The sequence below is a fragment of the Pinus tabuliformis genome, chromosome 2_2 (genome assembly GCF_031772625.1).
Source record: "Pinus tabuliformis cultivar Carrire ecotype Pingquan chromosome 2_2, CPIR1, whole genome shotgun sequence".
Classification (NCBI taxonomy): Eukaryota; Viridiplantae; Streptophyta; class Pinopsida; order Pinales; family Pinaceae; genus Pinus; species Pinus tabuliformis.
Genome location: NC_142300.1, coordinates 510,191,725 through 510,213,369, shown reverse-complemented (window position 1 = coordinate 510,213,369; position 21,645 = coordinate 510,191,725).

Genomic DNA, 21,645 nt, shown 5'->3' with positions numbered 1-21,645 from the left:
AACCATTGGTATGGTTATGGTCTAGGAAGATAATTCCCTTAAGGAGCATGTGACTTATTATCTAAGTTGTGGCTCATTTGGTCCTAAACTTAGATATTCTCATGTAGATAAATTGGTTTTGGCAACTGTCCATGCTGTCTAGCGACTCTATCATTACATTATTCTTAGAAGAACCTTTGTATTGACTGACCTCAACACATTTCAATTTTTTCTCAGTAGGTGAGTGATTGGGGATAGATATAATAAATATATTGTCGTATTACAAGATATTGATCTTGATTTTATGTCAGCTAAGTCAAAGAAATATTTATTCTTTATGGAATTGTTCTCATAATTGTGTTGTGAATAAGGTGTTATTTACGAAGAATCATTCCCTGATGAACATATTTTTCTCATCTCTTCACAAGATCCTTGGTATGGATATATCATTATATATCTCTAGAATTTGAATTTCCCTCAGTATTTTTCTAAGGATGAACTTCGGAAGTTGTGTCACCTAGCTAAAAGTTGTCTTATCATTGGTGATACTTTATATTGTTGAGGGATTGATTCAATCGTTAAATGTTGTTTAATCTTAGAGGAAGATGAGTTGGTTTTAAATTAGTGTCACAGTGGAGCTTGTGGAGGTCATCTATCTAAGCTTTATACAGTTCAAAACATCTTGTGTGTAGGCTATTTCTAGACCTCGATTTTCAAAGATTGCATTGAATCGGTCAAGAAATTCCATGCTTGTCAGGTTTATACTCAAACAATGTGTGCACATCCAACTCTGATTTTTCCTATTGTCACTGTCAGTCCATTTACTAAGTGGGGTATTGATTTTACTACTTGTAACCTATCTTCATATAAGGGACACAAGTATATGGGTCGAAGCTATGCTTATCTTCAATAACAATAGTGATACAACACCTCTTTTCCTATTCAACTAAATCATTTAACACTTTGGTATCCCTAGAGAGATTATCACTAACCATGGTAGTCACTTCCATAATAAGATGATGTTTTGAGTTTCCTTGAAGTTGGGATTTCAGCAGGAGCATTCATCACCTTATTATCCTCAAGAAAATGGATAAGCAAAACTTGTTACCTTAAGACCATCCTGCAAAGGATGATCAATCAGGCTAATTCCAACTGGCACATCATGTTATATCCTTCACTTTGGGCATATCGGATGTCCATTAAGATCACTATAGGTTTTACTCCTTTTCACCTAGTTTGTGGGTTGGAATCAATCTTTCCTGTAGAATGTGAAATTCCATATCTAAAATTAGTAGTCCAGCTTCTTATAGACACTTTAAGCCTTGAATAATTCCTCATTCATTTGGAACACCTTGATGAGAAATGTGAGGATGCATGCACAATGAACGAAGCACATAAGAAAATAGTAAAGGCCTAGTATGACAAGACTATATGACTTAGGGTTTTCTCTTAAGGTGACCTTGTTTTGTTCTATGACCAGGACAAAGACACCTTGGGGGAAGGAAAGCTTAAACCTATGTGGTATGGTCCCTATATTGTTAAGAAGGTATTAAAGGAGGGTGCATATGAATTAGTTGACTTTGAAGGAAATGTCCTATCGGAGCCCAGAAATGGGCTCTATCTCCTGAAATGTCTTGTTTTGTGGCGATGATGATGTTTTTTGTCCTCTTTGGCAGGTTTCGATGGGTGATTTGGTGTATTTAGGATTCACTGATGGTGCTAGTAGACATACGCGGAATTTAACTTCCCTCGCTTGGGTAATATATTATCCATCTGGTCAGTTTTTAGTCTCAAGAGGCATATGTATTGGTCCTGCTTCTAATAATATGGCTGAATACAATCATGTTATTAATTTACTATATGAAGTAATATCTCATGCTATTGAATCATTAGTGGTTTATTTAGATTCACGATTAGTTGTGTCTCAATTGAATAACATTTATCATGTAAGAGATCCTTTATTACATCACTAATTTCTGAGAAAGAGATTATTGCAAAGATCGTTTACATTTATTACTTTCATTCATATTCCATGATCAGATAATGCATTTCCTAATTTTATAGCTAACCAAGCTTTGGATTGGCACATTAATCATTCATCACATTAAAATAAAAAATATCACAAACTCATTTGTATATATGATCAAATCATCACAAAGTATCTATATATAGATAGATAGAGTATGTCAAAATATTACAAAATGTGAAAATTTTCCTACAAAATTAGGGCTTAAGACTGATCATGTCCATAATAAAAAACATCAGTCATCTAAAATCTAAATTCGCAGCACCCGCCCTCAATGAAAATCCTAGAAGAAGATGATTGCATTTACTGCTAGTTAGAAGATCCGCACCCATTCTCATGGTACTCCAACAACATATCTCTTTATAGCCTCAGGGAGATCCTCTACTGCTACCATGGGAAGTGTTGTCCCTTAAGAAACCAATTTCATGGTTTTGTAGAAATTGTGCTTAAGACATTAATGTTTATAATTATTGTCACTTGTTTGTCACTTAATTGTATGTTTTATTCTCAAATGAAGGACCTGAAAGACTTGGTTTTAAACCCTCAATACTTAGGTGACATGAAAATCTCAGAATGCTATTTGATTGTTGAACATAAATGTTGAATGTAGAAAGCTTGAAGAAGTCATGGACAATATGTTTTTTTACATAGAATCTATTATCTGTGATACTTGGAGGAGTTAAAGATAATATGTTGTCTTACATAGAAACTACTATTTGTAACTTAGAAGAATTGCAGAGGTGGGATCTTCAAGTATAGGAGCGCTCTTTTAAGGGATTTTAACTTCATTTACATAAGAAAATAAAGACCTACAGCTTCATTACCATACTTAAAGGAAGAAAACATTTAATGATACATAACATAGAAGTCAAAAAATCATACCCAACAATGTGTGGAAAACTTCTGATTCTTTCATTAATCAACAGTTTTATCAAGAATACAGTGGCCTAGTCTCTAGGTTCTCCAAAGTTCAAACCCATTCCTTGTAAATTTTTCTCTTTTTATACATTATGAGACAGTTGGTAATCACCAAAACTATCAAACTACTTAACTATTATCCTAACTGTCTAAAGTAAAAGTTATTACAGAATATTACATAGAGGGTAAAAGACACTTCATTCTCAAGAAAATAAAATAACAGGAAGTAACAAAAATTAGTAGGTAATGGCTATTTGTTGTTCGAATCGGTGGTTGGAGTATATGGTTTGAGTGTTATTCTACAAGATGTGACCTTGTAGATGTCCTTATTATAGTTAGACTATTTTAACACAGCAAACTGCAACTTTACAAGAACTCTGTGCATGAACTTGGGCCCATATATATATCAGGAGTGCTCTGATTGGTGGAAACACTAAGAAACCACGAAACTGAAAAGGATTTAGACTCTGGTTTGTAAACTTATCATGTCCGCCTAAGCTGTGTGTGATCACTGTCTGATCACACATTCAATAAATGGTCCCATCCTTCAGAACTCAACAAAACTTTAAACTTGTTGAACTAAAACTTATCGCGTCCACCTTTTCAACACCCCTTTGACTCCCATATGGACCCGATAGGAAATAAAATAGCCAGTTAATGATTTATCGGGTCCAACTTTAAAGATAAAACCTGATTACCTTTTGACCCGATATCCGTCGGATCCCGTCTCTTTCGATGGACGACTATGATTAGCCTGGACTTTAGTGAATTAAACTATATTTCATACATCATCACATTTGGTTTCCAAAATAAACCATGTTCTAGTTAACTACGCAATTACCGTTGGATCTGTGACCTGTTGATCGGACGATCCAGATCTTCTCGCGGGTTTCTCACATTCACGGGGGTAAAGAATGTATGGGATATTCAACAAGGTTGAACCCCCACAATAATTTTAGGCCACACATTGTGGTCAACCATGCTAACTTCATGGTCAACTGCGGGGGTTGAACTTTAATTAATCTTTGTGCTCATTGCTTCCCCGTAGCACACCTCAATGTACTTATCAAGCTATCACTTGATCACGCCTCTTGAACCTGCATGACCTTTAGATAATGGGTTGGGCCCATTGTATTTTGATTTATTTTTTAAATAATTACATACATAATATTTGATTTTGTGTTTTTTATTTATTTTTTATTTTCCTTTTTAAATATTATCAAGTAACCTCAAGTGACAGTGAATGCTACAACATCTGGCTCCGCCTGGGATAGTGCTTCTACCTCAGGAGCACTACGAACATAGAGCAGTGCCTTCACCTTGAGCACAGAGTCATATATTGCTTAACCAATCCAAATTCTATGGCATTTGTACATTGAATTCACTCCAATATCTACAATGATAAGATGCTTGTGCTTCAGAATTGGAAATATTGCTTGAGGTACTGCCCATTGACAGACAGTTGTAGAGTTTCACCATCAAGATTCTCTATAGTAGTTTCCTTAAGGATTCTCATCAAAGTTTTGTTAGTGGATTCAGCCAATCCATTTCTCTATGGATGATAAACAGTTGAATGAGATAAAATAGAATTATACTTTTGAAAAAAGGCAACAAACTTACTTGAACTGAATAATTGAGCATTGTCTGTTATGACTTTGATAGGGCATCCAAGTCTATTGAACATGTTTTCCTCATATGCCTTGAGATCCACATAGGACCAAGCCAACACATCAGTGTATTGCCTAAAAATCTTAATATATCTCTCCTTATAATTAAGTGAAACTTCCTTGAACAATTTGACCAGCTTGGGCTCCTTCTGGGTTCCAATATTGTGATGTTGAATCTGTTCATCCTGTGAAAGGAAACCAACACCTATTCCTTCTTTAGAATAGGCTCCATCAAATAAGCACTTCCACACCCCTTCTGTTTGCAATCTCTGTATTTACATGGGTTGAAGTAAGCTGCCTCTGGTTATCTTCAGCTAATTCTGCATTGTCATGCAGCATGAAGCAAGAAACGTCATCTTTTTCATGGCTATATACATGTGAATTACTTGCTTCATTATTTGTGATTGTTCTAATAAATATTGTTTCTCTGTACAACATCCTTTCTTCCCCACCAAGAATTGGTATTTTAGCATAAGAAAAATTTAGTTTCAGAACACCACCCAATTTAGGCCCCCGTGACCTAGATAGTAACATTCCAAACCTAGAAGGGACATCTGCTACCACTGCATCCATTACCAAACTTTTGGCTGGAACCTGGGCTAGTGACACCACAATATCTTTAATGCCCCCTTGTTGCACAAAAAAATGTCACCTTGACATTTTGCAATCTATGTGATTCCATTACCACTCATACTTTCCTCCTTTGCAAGTCTTAAGCCTCAGTTCTTCATATCAAGCCTTGAAAATAAGAGAAAGTCCTCAAAAGTCTCTAAAACTCTGGTTCTGCACTTTCTCTTAGCATTACCTATGGTCCCACACCTAAAGGTCACGTCCCCTGTGTAGATGACCACTCTGCCTCTATGTTATGGGTGCAGACCCCTGTAAAAGTTAAAAAGGCACATGTATATTCCTAGAAACTCACTTTGAGTCATTTCTAGAAGCTTCTGGAAGGAATCTTGAGGTGGCAAGTTCGCTCCCTTAAGGTTCATGCATCCCATACCTTAAGGAGCTAACCCCTTGATGTGAGGAGCTTATCCTTTTGAAGGAGGACTCTATCCCTTCATAGGTGGACCTGTAACCTCCTTCCTCTGCACTATAAAATGAAGCATTGGGCTAGTTACTTGAGAGGTTGAAAGCTGAATATTTTTGAGGTGAAATGTTGTTGGAACTTAGTCTTCGTAATTGAGATTTTATGAGGAGAGATTACGTACCTCTTTGATCTCATTTGGAAAAGTGTAAGGCTTGTCAAAGTAAAGGAGATTCCTATTTCAGACCTTGGGAAGAGCTTGTTGAACATCAAGGCTAAAAAGGTTGTAAGGTTCTTCTACTTTAAAGTTAATACAAATAAGTTTATTTTTCTCAATAAGCTGTGTTTTATGGTTTATTTTATGGATTCCTTGATCACCATAATGAACATGATTTATGATATTAGCTATGTAAGTGCTATTTGATGTTTGCTTGTTTGTGATTGCAGGTTCTCAAAAGGAAACTCTTTCGGATGGTTGAAGGATGGCTGCTACCAACTAGCATTGGACTTAAGGTAGGGTCTAAACACCTCTATAGTTTTTATTTATGAATCGTATATGTTTAGAGAAAGATAGATTTATTTGTCTGCTTGTTGCTAGATATATTTTGATACTAGGGAGATCAGCCTTGTCTGCAAGATCGATTTATCCGGGCAACAAATTGGCGACTCTGCTGGGTATTTGAATTTGGTTTTTGGTTTTCCTTTGCCTTTGACTTGAGAAGCTTGTTTGCATTTCTGCTTTTTGATTGATGTATGTTGGCTTGGGTAGTTTTCAGAATCTGGATTATTTTTTGTTTTTCTGAAGTTTTCAGGGGACTGCACTTTCTATTTACAGATAGTGCGGGCATTTCTGCACTTTTCCTTTAGTACACAGAGTGGTACCGTGCCTGTTTCTTATGGAAGCCTATAGACACTGTAAATTTTTTTGAAAAACCTAAAATGTTTTATTCCAGTTAATTTTAGGTTTTATTTACGGTTTTTAGTGTCTAGCCAAATCTGCATGTGTTATGTCAAAAATCTCTTGTGAGTGAGTTCCATCGATATTTTTGTTTTAGATGATTTTCTAGAAGTTTTGCATGCTTGGAGTGGTTTTCACATGGTCTTTGTAGTGACTCAAAGATTGGAAGCTTGAGAAACCTTAGATTACCCTCGTGTCTTTTTTCTTCTTGATGAGTCTAACTGAATTATGAAATCTATCCTTTATGAGAAATAGATTTACTTTTCTCCTTGCAAATCTTTGAACGAACTTGGTTATAAGTTTTGAATTTCATTTTTATAAAAGAAAACATATTTTGATGTCTTTTGATTGATTTGTTATTCTGAATGAATGGATCCTTATTTTGCTGAACAACTAAGTAAAACGTCCTCAAAAAGAATTGAAGCTTTTATACAATTAGGTTTTTAGAAGTTTTTAGATCTCAAGATTAGTTTTTGTAGTTTTAAGTGGTTTCTACAACTTGTAGATATCTTTCGAAAGAAAATTGTTTTTTGTAGTTTCAAGTTTTGGAAAAGGAAATGGATTTATTGTGAGCATAATTAGTGGTCTCGTTTTGAGTTCTTTTTGAAAAAGACAAAAGGTTTTATTTCCATTTCTATGTTGAAAGAAGGATTTGTTTCTCAAAGAATTTCATTCTCAAACTCTTTCTTTTAGCTAGGAATATCATTTTAGGTGCATCTTTTTAGTGTTTTTGGAGTCGAGTCTTCACACCATCAAAGTTTCATTTCCATACCTATTGACTTAAAGAACAACCCATAAAATCAACGCTAAATTAAAATTGATCTAGTAATCTTTTTTATTTCTAGGGCTCTTATCACCAATATAGCTTAGGCTAGTATCTTGGAGTAGGGAGTAATTAACTCTCCAATATTGTTAAAAAAACAAGTAACTATATCTTGTGGTAGGAAATCAATCTAATTGTAATTGATACATTCTAGGAAGCTTCTCTTAAAGGAGTCAATCACGAGATCATGTTCGAACCTTTGAGACAATCAAGTATGTTTCATTGGGAAAGATAGAATATTTACGCATATTATAAACGGTAAACCTCAGATTAACCATTGTCGAGGAGCCTAGGGTCACTTTTTGGTAAACCTCAGATTGATCATGTCAAGGAGCCTTCAAGGGGATTGAGCATTGTTACTTTGCCCTTGCGTGTAGATCGGATCATAGACTGTTCCCCCAGTTGTATTTGTTGTTGTTGGTAACCTTAGTGTCCATAAACTTAAGATTATTTCCTAAGGTGACGGTGAAGGACGGGTCTCACTGCACCTGGAGCAGACATTGACTAGACTCACTTGGACTCTCTGGGGGTTTCTCTTCACTCGAGATGGTTTTTTGAAGAAACTTGTGCCAGTCTGTTTCATTAAGCAGGTTGTCGGGGTAATTGTTCCAACCGCCCTTTCTGTATTAAAATTCTACAACATTGGATTTCATCACCAACTAGCGTTTTTAGTACAGGAAGTTACTGTTTGTGTGTGGTTTGAACTTTTAGATTTTTTAGGTGTGTGATTCAGTTGTTTGTTTCTTTAGAGACTTTAGGTGCTTTTATTGAAATTTTCTTTGTTTGTGTGTGATTATTTTCATCCTACACCCAGAGATTATTATCCTTGATCAATCATGTCAAGACAGTGATCTATGTTTTCCCAATCAACAGAAACATTTTTATATGGTGGTCCTATTGTTCCTTTGGGGTACCAGTCACTTTTTGGTACTTTTTCAGGAACAACTCCTCCACTAACTGAACATCAGTTATCACCTGGTAATAATGGAAGTAAAATGTTGAACGCAGAGTAGATTTTATGATGTTAGGTAGTATTCCAAATCCTCAACCTCAAGGTAGTCAATTACCACCTGGGGGCAAGGTAGTTAGTTACCACTTAGGGGACAAGGTAGTCAGTTACCGCTTGGGGGGAATCCTCAAGGTAGTCAATTATCGCCTAGAGGGCAACCCCAAGGTAGTCAGTTTTTGCTTGGAGGGCTACCCCAAGGTTTTCAACCTTCAGGACAATACATACCCCAAGGTCAACCCCATATTCCTCAGGATGCTTTTCAATCCTAGATTTAGTACGTGTTTCAGGGTTATCAACCTCAAGGTCAGTACCCAACTCAAGGTTTCCAGCCACCTTTTGGTCAGTCATCTGTATAAGGAGCTGGAAATGTACCTCTTAATTATTAGCCCTAATTTCAACCCGGTTATGGTCCTCCATACGTACAACCTTTTATAGGTCCCGGAATGGATATGCTGTGGGATCCATCTCAAACTCAACAGACTTTGCAACCTAATGTGCAGTTATCTAATCAACCTTGACACCCTTTGGTTTTTGGTCCAACCCAACAACCTGTCCAACCTATCCAACCTATGGTTCAAACCTATGCACCTGGTTTAGTTCAGTAGCCTGGGCCTAGCTCACCTCAGACTTCGCCTTGAACTGTTGCTGCAACTACTGTATTTTCTGTTCAACCTATCTCACCTATTTCTGGAGTATCTGTAGCTCCAGTTTCTACTATCCTTGTATCAGTGCAAAATCCTCAAGTCTCTGTGCCCTACTCAGGACCTACAGTTCATACTTCGGTTCAGATGCCTATAGGACAAGCTGGTCCAAGTACAATTGCCATGAGTTAACTGTACGAGGGACAGTATCAATCCAGTCCTACTGTACAAAATCCAGTTTATTAGTATCAATCGTATCCTGGCTATACTTATCAACAACCTCAACAACCCCATTTTGGTCTGGTTAATCCTGGTTTTCCAGGAGGTTATAACATTCCTAATGCAAATCCAATACCAGGTTGTCCTGGATATCCTCCTCCTGGAACTAGTCTCATTACTCAAGGTTTTTGTGAACCAAACCATGAGTTACCATTTATTTCCACTTTGGATTTACCTTATTTGTCACGCCTTACGAACGATCCAATTTACAATCTTCTGTATTGGTCGCCAATGCCTAATAAGTTTCCCAGTGATATCCCGAAATTCGAGGTTAAGATAGGTGAGGATTTGTCAAATCATGTTATGATTTATCACCTCTGGTGTGCATCTAATTCAATCGTTGATGATTCAATTCGATTGCATCTTTTTCAAAGAACTCTTATTGGTCTTACTGCCAAATGGTACATTGAGTTACCACGAATCTCTTTTTATAATTTCAGTCAGTTAGCCACTTCTTTCTTAACTCATTTTCAGTTGCCTATCAAATACGACAATGGCATAGAATTGTTAACTTCACTAAAAAAATCCACGTCCACATATATTTCTGATCATATTCATGAATGGCGACATAGAAGGCGTTTAGTGAAAGTTTTCATTCCGGATCAAATTTTAGTGAAATGGTTCATTAAATCATTGTTACCTAAAATCACTAAAGGTGTAGCTAAGGTAGGAGTTGTCACTGAAGAGAAACTCATTGCTCAGGCTCAGTACCTTGACCTCGTTTATGCGTAGTCAGGTACTTTACACGAAAAAATCCCTAATCTTCCAAAACTATAGCTCCTTCAGGGTCTCATGCTGCTGATGGTATGATTGGTTTAGTTAGTATTAAAAGCAAGAAGAAATCTTCAAAGAATTTTTCTCCTTCAATAACTTTCCCTAATTCCCCGAAAGGAGATTCTTCCACTGAAGTTTCTGCCGACATCCATGTCGTAGATTCATCTACGACCAAATCCAGTAGTAAAGAGAAGAGGAAGAACAAAAACAATCAAAATTCAAAAGATAAAACAATTAAAAATGAATCTATTGACGAAAAATGAAAACCTCGCTATCCTTGTTTCATTTGCGACGAGGATCATCTTACCAAAGAATGCCCATATTGAGCAAAGTTTTGAAAATTTGTTAATGGTTCTCAAACGCCTACCATCTTGAAGGATCCCTCTCCTAATGAAGATAGTAAAGTGGTTTCTTCTTCCTTGAATACCTCAGAAGAACCCATTATTATGATGTCTCATGTCAGGATTGCAACACAATCACAAGATTACGGTAGTAAAAATCCTATTGATGGTAAAGAAGTAGAATCTTCTAATTCAAACACATCAACTTCATCTTCTCCTGGTTTTGATCTGCTACAGATCGAGAAACCCAACTCTGACTTAGTAATCAAACCGCATACTAAAGGTATATTTCGGAAATCAACTGCAAGAGCTGCTCAGAATTATAACATTGTTGAAGACCTGGCCATTGCCTCTTTAGCAATGTCAGCTTTGGAAGTGTTGCAATCATGCCCAGCACAACGTAAATTACTATTTTCTGCTATAGGATCTGTTGATATTTAGGATTCGAACCTAATAATCTTCGATTTAGAGAATAGTACACCCCGCCTTCCTCATCAAATGACTTTCCAGATTCCAGTGTTAGTCAAAAACAGACCTTGCTTTCGGACTGTGATTGATGAAGGGGCTTCTACGTGTATTATGTAGATCCAATGTTGGAAATCGCTTGGTTATCCCACACTCAATCAGTCTCGGATAATTCTAAAGGCTTTTGATGGCCAAGGGTTCCATCCTTTTGGTATTTTGCAGGATTTACCTATAGGGGTCAAAGGCAAAACCATAAATCTAGATGTGGAAGTGGTTGATGCCTGTCTAGATAACAACCTTCTCTTGGGTCGCAGTTGGTCTTATGCTATGACTGCTCTTGTTTCATCGGTCTTTCGGCTTATTAAGTTTCCTCATAACGGAAAGATCATTACGATAGACCAACTGAGTTATTTCTCATCCGACCCAACCTCTTCAGATAGTATTTAGCATGTCGGTAAAACAACTATCCCTTACAAGGATGTTGGGGTAGGTTTGATTAAAGATTATGGTTTACTAGAAACTTTTTCCTTCCCTCCTCCTAACGTATCGCCTTCTATTGCAACTATTCGTATGATTTCATCAGATACTATTACTTTTGATGATCCTCGAATCGTACCTTCCGATTCTGAGGTGGATTCATTTCATGGCGCGATGCCTATGAGTCCCTTTGAAATTGCATATCAAGTGGTACAATCATTTTCTCATTCCTGACCTATCGCAAGGATAGTTTCTTCCTATCTCAACCTCGTTAAAAATTAAACTAGATGTCGTGAGGATAGTTTCTTCCTATATCAACCTCTTTAGAAAATGAAACCGAATGTTTTTAGCATAGTTCCTTGTCTTTGTCAAGCTTGTTAGAAAATGAAGCAAGGAGTCTGAAGCATAGTTCCTTGTCTTGTGTCAAGCTCATTAAAAAATGAAACAAGGAGTCATGAGCATAGTTCCTTGTCTTGTGTCAAACTCAATAAAAAATGAAACAAGGGTTTTGAGGATAGTTCTTTTCCTATGTCAACCTCATTAAAAAATGAAACAACTCCCTTTCCGAATCAAGTCTTTGAGTCTTTCCAAGATGTCGAAAGTGAACCTTCATTCCATCCACCTCGTTGAATGCAATGAAGCTTGGGGGGTATGTACCTTGATTTGAGTCATCATGCTAGGGCATGCAAACTTATAACAAGCATAGTTTTTCATTTCAAGCTTGCGTAAACATGAAATCGAATCGAAGCAAAGTTCTCTGCGGTTCAAGCTTGTATAAAAATGAACCCATACCTTTACATCTCGTGATTGTTGTCTTTATCCGCTAAATTCTATTAGATGAGCCTTGGTAGTTTTCATTCCATCGCCACCATCTCTTTGGCTAATCATATGCTTTCACTTGGTAGTTTCTCCTTTCCTGAGGTACTGCAGCTATGAGTGGTTTTGTTAGCTAGCCTCTTAACCATTACATGTTTTGAGAAGTTCCACCATTGTCGGAACCACTTGCTACCCTTTATACCACTCATTCCTCTAGGACGAGTCTTCTTTAAGCTCTTTTCTAACTCGTAAAATATGAAAATATTGCCGTGTTTTTCCATTTTAACTCGTTAAACAGAATAAAAAGTCGATCCACTTTCAGCTCTTTTCTGACTATATAAACATGAAAAGATCGCTGGACTTTTGTCATTTCGAGTTCGATACTGATTATGAAACGACGTGTCTTCGATCACTTTTTTACTTTTTCAGAACGAGGCCACTAATTATGAAAAGTACTCCTTGATCGTAATGGTCAAGTGGTTCTCTCAAGTATTATTTTATACTTTTTCGAGCTTGAGCAACACAAATTTACGAAAAAGGATACCCATGGAGTTTTCTTAAGTTTTTCTTCTGACTCCCTAAAATTCAAAACACCAAGTTTTTCCTATACTGGACTCATTAAAATTTAACAGTAAAGGACCTATTCAATTCTAAATAGGAACGGACCACTCCTTCTTAGGGTTTTAATTTTAAACCAAGTTGGACTCATCTGAAGGATGAGCTTATAAACAAGCAAATGTTATCCTCCTCAAGCTTGTCAAAAATAAAGAGGAACTTGCCAGAAATGGTGGGGGAAAAGAGATAAAAATGAACCTGTTTGTTGCATTTTGTGTTTTATAAAAGTCGTTAACCACTCTTGAACACGACACTTTTGTTCACCTGGGTTGGGAAATCCTTTGCCTAACAGTTAATCAATCCATATTGAAAGTCTTCAGCCAGTTTCTAGGTATTAGCTTTGGTTCAATTGTCACCAAACCATCTGCAGTGTCGTTATGTGTTCAAGAGTTCAGTTCAAATAAACCATTCATCTGCAAATATCTGTCATCCATTTTGACCATCCCTAAGTTATTCCTTGCCAAATATATTTCTTCAAAACTTGATCTATGATTTCATGTTGTGGGCTTACCTATGATAGATAACTTTCTATCGACTTTAGCTCTTTATCTAGAAAGATGATCTAGAAATCATCAATACCTTAGAATCTGCATGCCCTAATGGCACGTTTCTCACCTATGATAATAGGTTGCATAATTGACCTTCGATCAAAGGACTCTATGACATGTTCGACATCAGCTCATTTATTCACATTTCATGGATTGTATTGAGTACTTTGAGAGCCATTGACATTACTGGTGGTTTCTCTCACACTTATTAACAGTTCACATCATGGACTGCTAACCAAGTGGTTTCTACCATGTTCGACTTCGACACATTCATTCAAATGGATAGGATCGTACTAGTTCGGGAAGCAGAAATCAAGACCCTGGATGTAGTTTCTACCATCCAGGTTGCGAGGAATTTTGTTATTCATTATACAGTGGACTATTCACAAACATATCACTGCGCCCATACTGTGTCTACATATGTCTATACTCTTGATGTATTACAAAATCATTCATGTATTAGAACAGTTTAGTCAGCTTTCTAGTCAGTTTTAATCTGAGTATGCGAATGCCTACCTCAACAATGATATGTTCACATATATATATTTTGCATTGAATGATTTTACAGGTTCCGACTAGGGTGTTCACAGGATGATCCTTGAAATGATAAAGTACTTCACTCTTCATACATGAAATACTTCATCTTCATCTATTACAAACTTCGTACTTTAGGGCGCAATTTGTTGCACAAAAATTTTTCACCTTGACATTTTGCAATCTGTGTGAGTCCATTACCGCTCAAACTTTCCTCCTTTGTAATTCTTAAGCCTCAATTCTTGATATCAAGCCTTGAAAATAATAGAAAGTCCTCAAAAGTATCTAAAACTCTGGTTTCACACTTTCTCTTAGCATTACCTATGGTCCCGCACCTAAAGGTCATGTCCCCTACGTACTTGACTGCTTTGTCTCTATGTTATGGGTGTGGACCCCTGTAAAAGTTAAAAAGGTGCAAGTATATTCTTAAAAACTAACTTTGATTCATTTCTAGAAGCTTTTGGAAGGAATCTTGAGGTGGCAAGTTCGCTCCCTTAGGGTTCATGCATCCCATACCTTAAGGAGCTAACCCCTTGATGTGAGGAGCTTATCCCTTTGAAGGAGGACTCTATCCCTTCATAGGTGGCCCTGTAACCTCCTTCCTCTGCACTATAAAATGGAGCATTGGGCTGGTTACTTGAGAGGTTGAAAGCTAACTATTTTTGACGTGAAATGTTGCTGGAACATAGTCTTCCTAATTGAGCTTTTATGAGGAGAGATTACATATCTCTTTGATCTCATTTGGAAGAGTGTAATGCTTGTCAAAGTAAAGGAGATTTCTGTTTCGGACCCTGGGAAGAGTTTGTTCAACATCAAGGCTGAAAAGGTTGTAAGGTTCTTCTACTTCAAAGTTAATACAAATAAGTTTATTTTTCTCAATAAGCTGTGTTTTATGGTTTATTTTATGGATTCCTTGATCACCATAATGAACATGATTTATGATATTAGCTATGCAGGTGTTATTTGATGTTTGCTTGTTTGTGATTACAGGTTCTCAAAAGGAAACTCTTTCGGGCGGTTGAAGGATGACTACTACCAACTAGCATTAGACTTAAGGTAGGGTCTAAACACCTCTATAGTTTTTATTTATGAATCGTATATGTTTAGAGAAAGATAGATTTATTTGTCTGCTTGTTGCTAGATATCTTTTGATACTAGGGAGATCGGCCTTGTCTGCAAGATCAGTTTATCTAGCCAACACCCCTAGACACTTGACTTTATGTGAATTAAAAGAATACAAGTCTCTGTAAGGTTTACTAACTTGTAGGTTTAGTTGTTTCATCACTGATAATGGCATAAGGTTATGTGAGGCTCCTGAATCAAACATACAATTGTGCAAGAGTAAATCATGAACCAATAAAGAAATGTAGAAAGGAGGTGTTGATTAATCTACCTCCTCCACATATGAACCAAAAACCTCTACTGCTTTATCTTCTTGCAAATTCACAATGTCATTTATATTCACATTTTGAGATAAGTTGATAAAATCTGTAAATTCTCTTTGATAAACTAGTGTTTTAACCAACTATGTGAGGGGTACCTAAATTCTGGTATTTTCTAACTCTTTGGTGAAACTAAACACATGGCTTTGTTTAGTATACCTTTCATTCTCATCTTCACTTTTCTTCATGACTGAAATCTCTTGTGGAATGGAAACAAGTTTCTCTAAAGGAATTTTTTCACTTTTGTCTTGAGAGGACTCACCTTGAAGCATTTGAGCCTTGCTACTTGTATTCTGCTGTTGCTTTCCTTTATTCAATTGTATTGCAGGTTGTGGTTCTTATTCTTGTGGAGTCAGCTTTTGTAAGGGAGCTGGAACTTGCTGCTCACCTTCACCTTCTTGACTTCTAGATCTTTTCCTTGATCTCAAGTCATATTTCTTATGTAGTTCTACCTACATAAAATCATAAAACCACTTCCAACATTCATCAATTTCATTATCATCATAGATGACATCTATTTCACTATATTCTCCTCCCTCAACACCTAGTTCATCTTCATCTACTGCATACAATGTGAAAATATGGTCATCATGATCCTTGGAATGCTCTGGTACTCCATCAGGATCTTCCTCTATATACAGTGCTGCTTGAATCTGATCTTGATCATTTCTCTCCCTCTGTAAAATTTGCGGAGGTTGTCTTCTATATTGAGGATTAAAATTTCTATTTTGTTGTACTTGTCTCCGAGAATTCTTACTCTCTAATTCCAATTTAATCAATTTATTAGACAAATTTTTGATTACATTATTCATATCCTCTAATGTTTGATCTTTAGAGGATTCTACTTTAGTCTTTCCCTTATCTTGGATAGGTTGTGCATCTAGTGTTTTACCTATAGCCACCAGATTTGCTTCTATCTATAATGCATCTGTTGCAATCCGACCAAGGGTTAGGGATCTCCTCTCCCTCAATGTGAATCCAAAATTTGACTCAAAAGACCCTACAAAAGTTATTTTTGCACCAGTAGGAGGGGGCTTAATCTCCATTGGAAGACTATTGTACAAATTATTGAACCTTTTGATGAATTCAGCAACACATTCATCAGAATTATTATTGATAGCATTAAACTCGTGAGTGAAAACCCATGGTCTCTTTTTTCTCCCCATCTCTGGGTGAAGAGGCACTCCATCTCTTCCCATGTTGTAATAGAGTTATTAGGAAGCCCTTTAAATGATTTTCTTGCTTCTCCATCCAAGGATTGGACAAAAATTCTTAGAACAACATCCAGGTGTTCAACATTTAGGTTTTCTGCAAAATTACAAAATACTGATATATGATTCTCTGCTATTTGTTCATCCTCCCTTGTGAAACGAGGAAGAATCTTCAAGTATTCTTGTGGCATTTGATTCAACTGTTGTGGTAATTGAATAGGTGCATACATATTCATAAAAAATGTAGGTGATGCCATATTTGCTCCTAAATTTACTGAACCTTAATTACCAGCAAATGTGGAATTTGACTAAGGAGTAAATGGAGTGTGCAAAGGTGGTAATGTAGTTATAGGTTCAGGCTAAATAACTATAGCAGATACTGAAAAAGAAACACACTCTAAAGATTGTTCTTGACAGTTGGGTTCTTGGAATGAATTGGATGTAGAAAGTTACTCTTGATCAATAGAAGATGAATATGAAAGATGTGATGAACTGCTGCCTGGTGCAGACAATGTAGGACTTGGTGTAAGTGGAGTTGTAGGCCTTCCAACCCTCTTGGAAACTATCCTCTCAGGATCTAAAAGGGCATGAAATTTTTGTTGTGACGTATCTAACCTTGTATGGGGTCTCTTTGGAGCCAGAGTAATTGCTTTTGTTCAAAACAACCAAATATTTCCTCCTCACTGAACAACTAGAGGAAAATATTGAAAACCCAGGGAAAAGTGTTCTTTTCTTCTCTCCCGGCAACAGCTCCAATTAATGTCGTCCCTTAAGAAACCAATTTCCTAGCTGTGTAGAAATTGTGCTCAATACATTAATGTTTATAATTATTGTCACTTGTTTGTCACTTAATTGTATGTTGTGTTCTCAAATGAAGGACCTGAAATACTTGGTTTTAAACCCTCAATACTTAGGTGACATGAAAATCTCAGAATGCCATTTGATTGTTGAATATAAATGATGAATGAAGAAATCCTAAAGAAGTCATAGACAATATACTGTTTTACACAGAATCTACTATCTGTGACACTTGGCGAAGTTAAAGATAATATGTTGTCTTACACAGAAACTACTATCTGTAACTTAGAAGAATTGTAGAGGTGGGAACTTCAAGTATAGGAGCACTCTTTTAAGGGATTTTAACTTCATTTAGATAAGAAAATAAAGACCTACAACTTCATTACCATACTTAAAGGAAGAAAACATTTAATGACACATAACAGAGAAGTCACAAAATCATACCCAACAATGTGTGGAAAACTTCTGAATCTTTCATTAATCAACAGTTTTATCAAGAATACAGTGGCCTAGTCTCCAGGTTCTCCAAAATTTGAACCCCTTCTCTGTAAATTTTTCTCTTTTTATATAGTATTAGACAGTTGGTAATCACCAAAACTGTCCAACTGCTTAACTATTCTTCTAACTGTCTAAAGTAAAAGTTATTATAGAATATTACATAGAGGGTAAAAGACACCTCATTCTCAAGAAAATAAAATAACAGGAAGTAATAAAAATTAGTAGGTAATGGCTATTCGTTGTTCAAATCAGTGGCTACAGTATATGGTCTGAGTGTTATTCTGCAAGCTGTGACCTTGTAGATGTCCTGATGATAGTTAGACTATTTTAACACAGCAAACTACAACTTTACAAGAACTTTGTGCATGAACTTGGGCCCACATATATATCAGGAGTGATCTAATTGGTGGAAACACTAAGAAACCATGAAACAAAAAAGGATTTAGACTCTGGTTTGTAAAGTTATCATGTCCGCCTGAGCTGTGTGCGATCACTGTCTGATCACACATTCAATAAATGGTTTGATCCTTCGGAACTCAACAAAACTTTAAACCTGTTGAACTAAACCTTATCGCGTTTTCTTTTTCAATTCCCCCTTAACTCCCATATGGCCCTGATAAGAAATAAAATTGCCAGCTAATGATTTATCAGGTTTGAATTTAAAGATAAAACTTGATTACTTTTTGACCCGATATCCATCGAATCCCATCTCTTTCAATGGACAGCTGCGATTGGCCTAGACTTCAGCGAATTACACTATATTTCATATATCATTGTGTCTGATTTCCGAAATAAATCCTATTCTAGTTAACCGCGTGATTACCATTGGATCTGTGACCTGTTGATCAGATGACCCAGATCTTCTCGAGAGTTTCTCACATTCACGGGGGTAAAGAATGTACGGGATCTTCAACAAGGTTGAACCCTCGCAGTAATTTCAAGCCACACATTGTGGTCAACCATGCTAACGTCACGGTCAAATGTGGGGGTTGAACTTTAATTAATCTTCTTGCTCATTTATTCCCTGCAGCAACCTCAACGTACTTATCAAGATATCGTTTGATTGTGCCTCTTGAACCTGCATGACCTTTAGACAATGGGTCGGGCCCATTGTTTTTTGCTTTTTTTTTTTAAATAATTACATACATAATATTTGATTTTATGTTTTTTATTTATTTTTTTAAATATTATCAAGTAACCTCAAGTGACAATGAATGCTACAACAAGAAGCAAGAGAGTCAGACTCTCCAAGTTCCTTTAAACAGTGCGAAGAACTCTCTCAGACTCGGATGTTTCTCTCTCTACGTCTCTGTCGCGATGCCTATGCCTCGGTAGATTCTTAGGTCTCACTAGTCCAACATATGTGTCATGATCATTTAATATTATAATATTTTTGTTCGACGAAAAAAAAAATGAATTTCTTGAGATTAAATTTTAAAAGTAAAAAAAAATGAATAAGATACAATCAATTTTTTTACCAATGTCACCCTATGCAGCTCTTGGTGGAAGTCCTAACTTTGAGTCCCCTCAGAATTCCACACCTGAATAGGGGTAGTTATCTATGGCCGTGACTTGTTTCTCGCATAAGTGGAAGAAGTTGTCATCAAAGGTCTCCTAAGTGACTTTTCCTCCACCAAGTCGCTTCATCAGATCTACCCATCTCACCATCCTAGGATCATTAGGAATGCCAATGGCAGTAGCTACTCTAGTTCATAGCGTCAAAATCTTCTCAAAGAAGAACATGTAAATGATGCTACCACATCCAAAGTTATTCGTCTTCCCTCGTCTAACTGAAGAAAATTGTTTCTTCATGTTAGTTAAGATCCTTGTGCACCAATCATAAACAATTAGTCTCAGGCATTCTACTTCCAAGAACATAATAGGTCATGAAGTGTGATGAAATGGGATTGAATCTTCTAATCTGGAAATAGTAAAAAGGATGATCTTGATTGGTAAATTTGTGGTTTCCTTGGTTGGAACCTGTGATCCAACTTTGCCTTATTTTTGCACAATATACGGAATTGTATTCTTCAATGTTAAGGCCTCTAAGGCTCTTCCTTTCAAATCAACTACTTCCCCTCTTCGGGGAAGACTTGTTACAAAGTATATGTCCTCTACTTTGAACTATAAAAGCATACCATCTATGATGAACATTCCCTACTTTGCATCCCAATAATGAATTAGTATCTTTAGTAGTGAATTTTGTGTCCTCATATTGGGCATCATGAAGAACTTAAGTAAACCACAATTTTTTAATGCATCCAATGATTCTTGATCTTCTACAAATCATTATCAACATATATATTCTCTCTCTCTCTCTCCAAATGATAGACATCCCGGAAAATTTAAAGAATTTTTCAATTATAATTTTAGATTTTCATTTTCCTTTATGTGTACGCTAGTTTTCTAAAGAATAGTCACGTAAGTATGTGACTTTTCCTTTGAAAGATCATGTGTAGGGCTTTTTATACATGGTTTAGATGATATTAACTCGTGTACACACCAATAATAATTTAAAATTAAAAATATATCTTTAAAATTTAGTTAAAATCTTGAAATCTTGAATCAATTGAACAAGTTTAAGGGATAGAATTACCTGGAGACCGTAGATGCTGAGTTCATTGGATGATTTGATCGATGCAATTTGCCTAACTTTGCTCCAATAGCTCTCCTCTCAACACTTGGATGGTAAAAATGAGTTTGGGTGAGTTTGAAAAGTCATTTTATAGCCAAATTTTAAAAACCCACTTTTCTAAAGTTCAAAATATTTATTTCTATAATTTTATGAAGTTTTGACTTTTTTCTTGAAGTGTTGGGAAAGGTTGTGTTTTAGGGCATTGAAGACTTAGTGATGTTCTTTCCGCTACTTTGACTCCAGGATCGTTGACCTATTGTGGAAGGTGTCTTTTTCTAAACTAGCATGTAGGTTAAGACATATCATTTTTCTATTGCATTATGCATCTTGACCTTACTGCAGAATTTAGCCATAGGGTAAACCCCATTTGTTGTGGCTTTTAAACTGCTTTCACTCATTGTCTTATAAATTCATAACATAGTGGTAGAGCCTTTCCTTCCATGGGCTTTCTAGTTAGATCCTTGTTGACATATGTTTCTCATGCTACAAGTATTGTGTAGGGTTGCGAGTCCTCTTTAGTCCTGCCATGACTTATCATTGAGTCCTCATTCTTCTTCTTCTTCTTCACTATTTTCTAGATTTATACCTGAAAGGCTCCCATGTGTTAAGTTGCACTACTACATTGCATTTTGACCACTTGTACCTCTTTTTTACATTAAGTCTCATTTAGACTCATGTATAAGACACTTTTGAATATGACCTTTTGTAAGTTAAAGCCATGCATTCATTAGCCTTTGCAACATCACACCTATTGTTTCATGGAAATAACATTCCCCCGAGTGTTAATGATCAACATCTGCCACTTTCTATTGAGCATAAGAGTGTTCCAGTCCCAAGAACTAGTGCACTTCCACTTGACACTCATTCTTTCCATTGTACTATAGGAATTATTTAATTCTTTTTTAGACTTTAAATATGAAAAAGACAAAAAATAAAATATTCTGAAAAGAGTGGGAATGGGACAGTTTCTTCATAATTTGATGGTAGCTAGAGCCAATTGTGCCACCATTAAACAAATCACTTATAATAAGTATTTCCTCCATTGGGTTGGGACTTATTCTGGCCTTTAGGGAAGCCATAACCTTATCTGTGATTCACTCCTCCTCTGGTTGGTTGTCTCTTCCAATCATATGGAGAGTTTGTTAATGCCTTCGGCATTGAAAA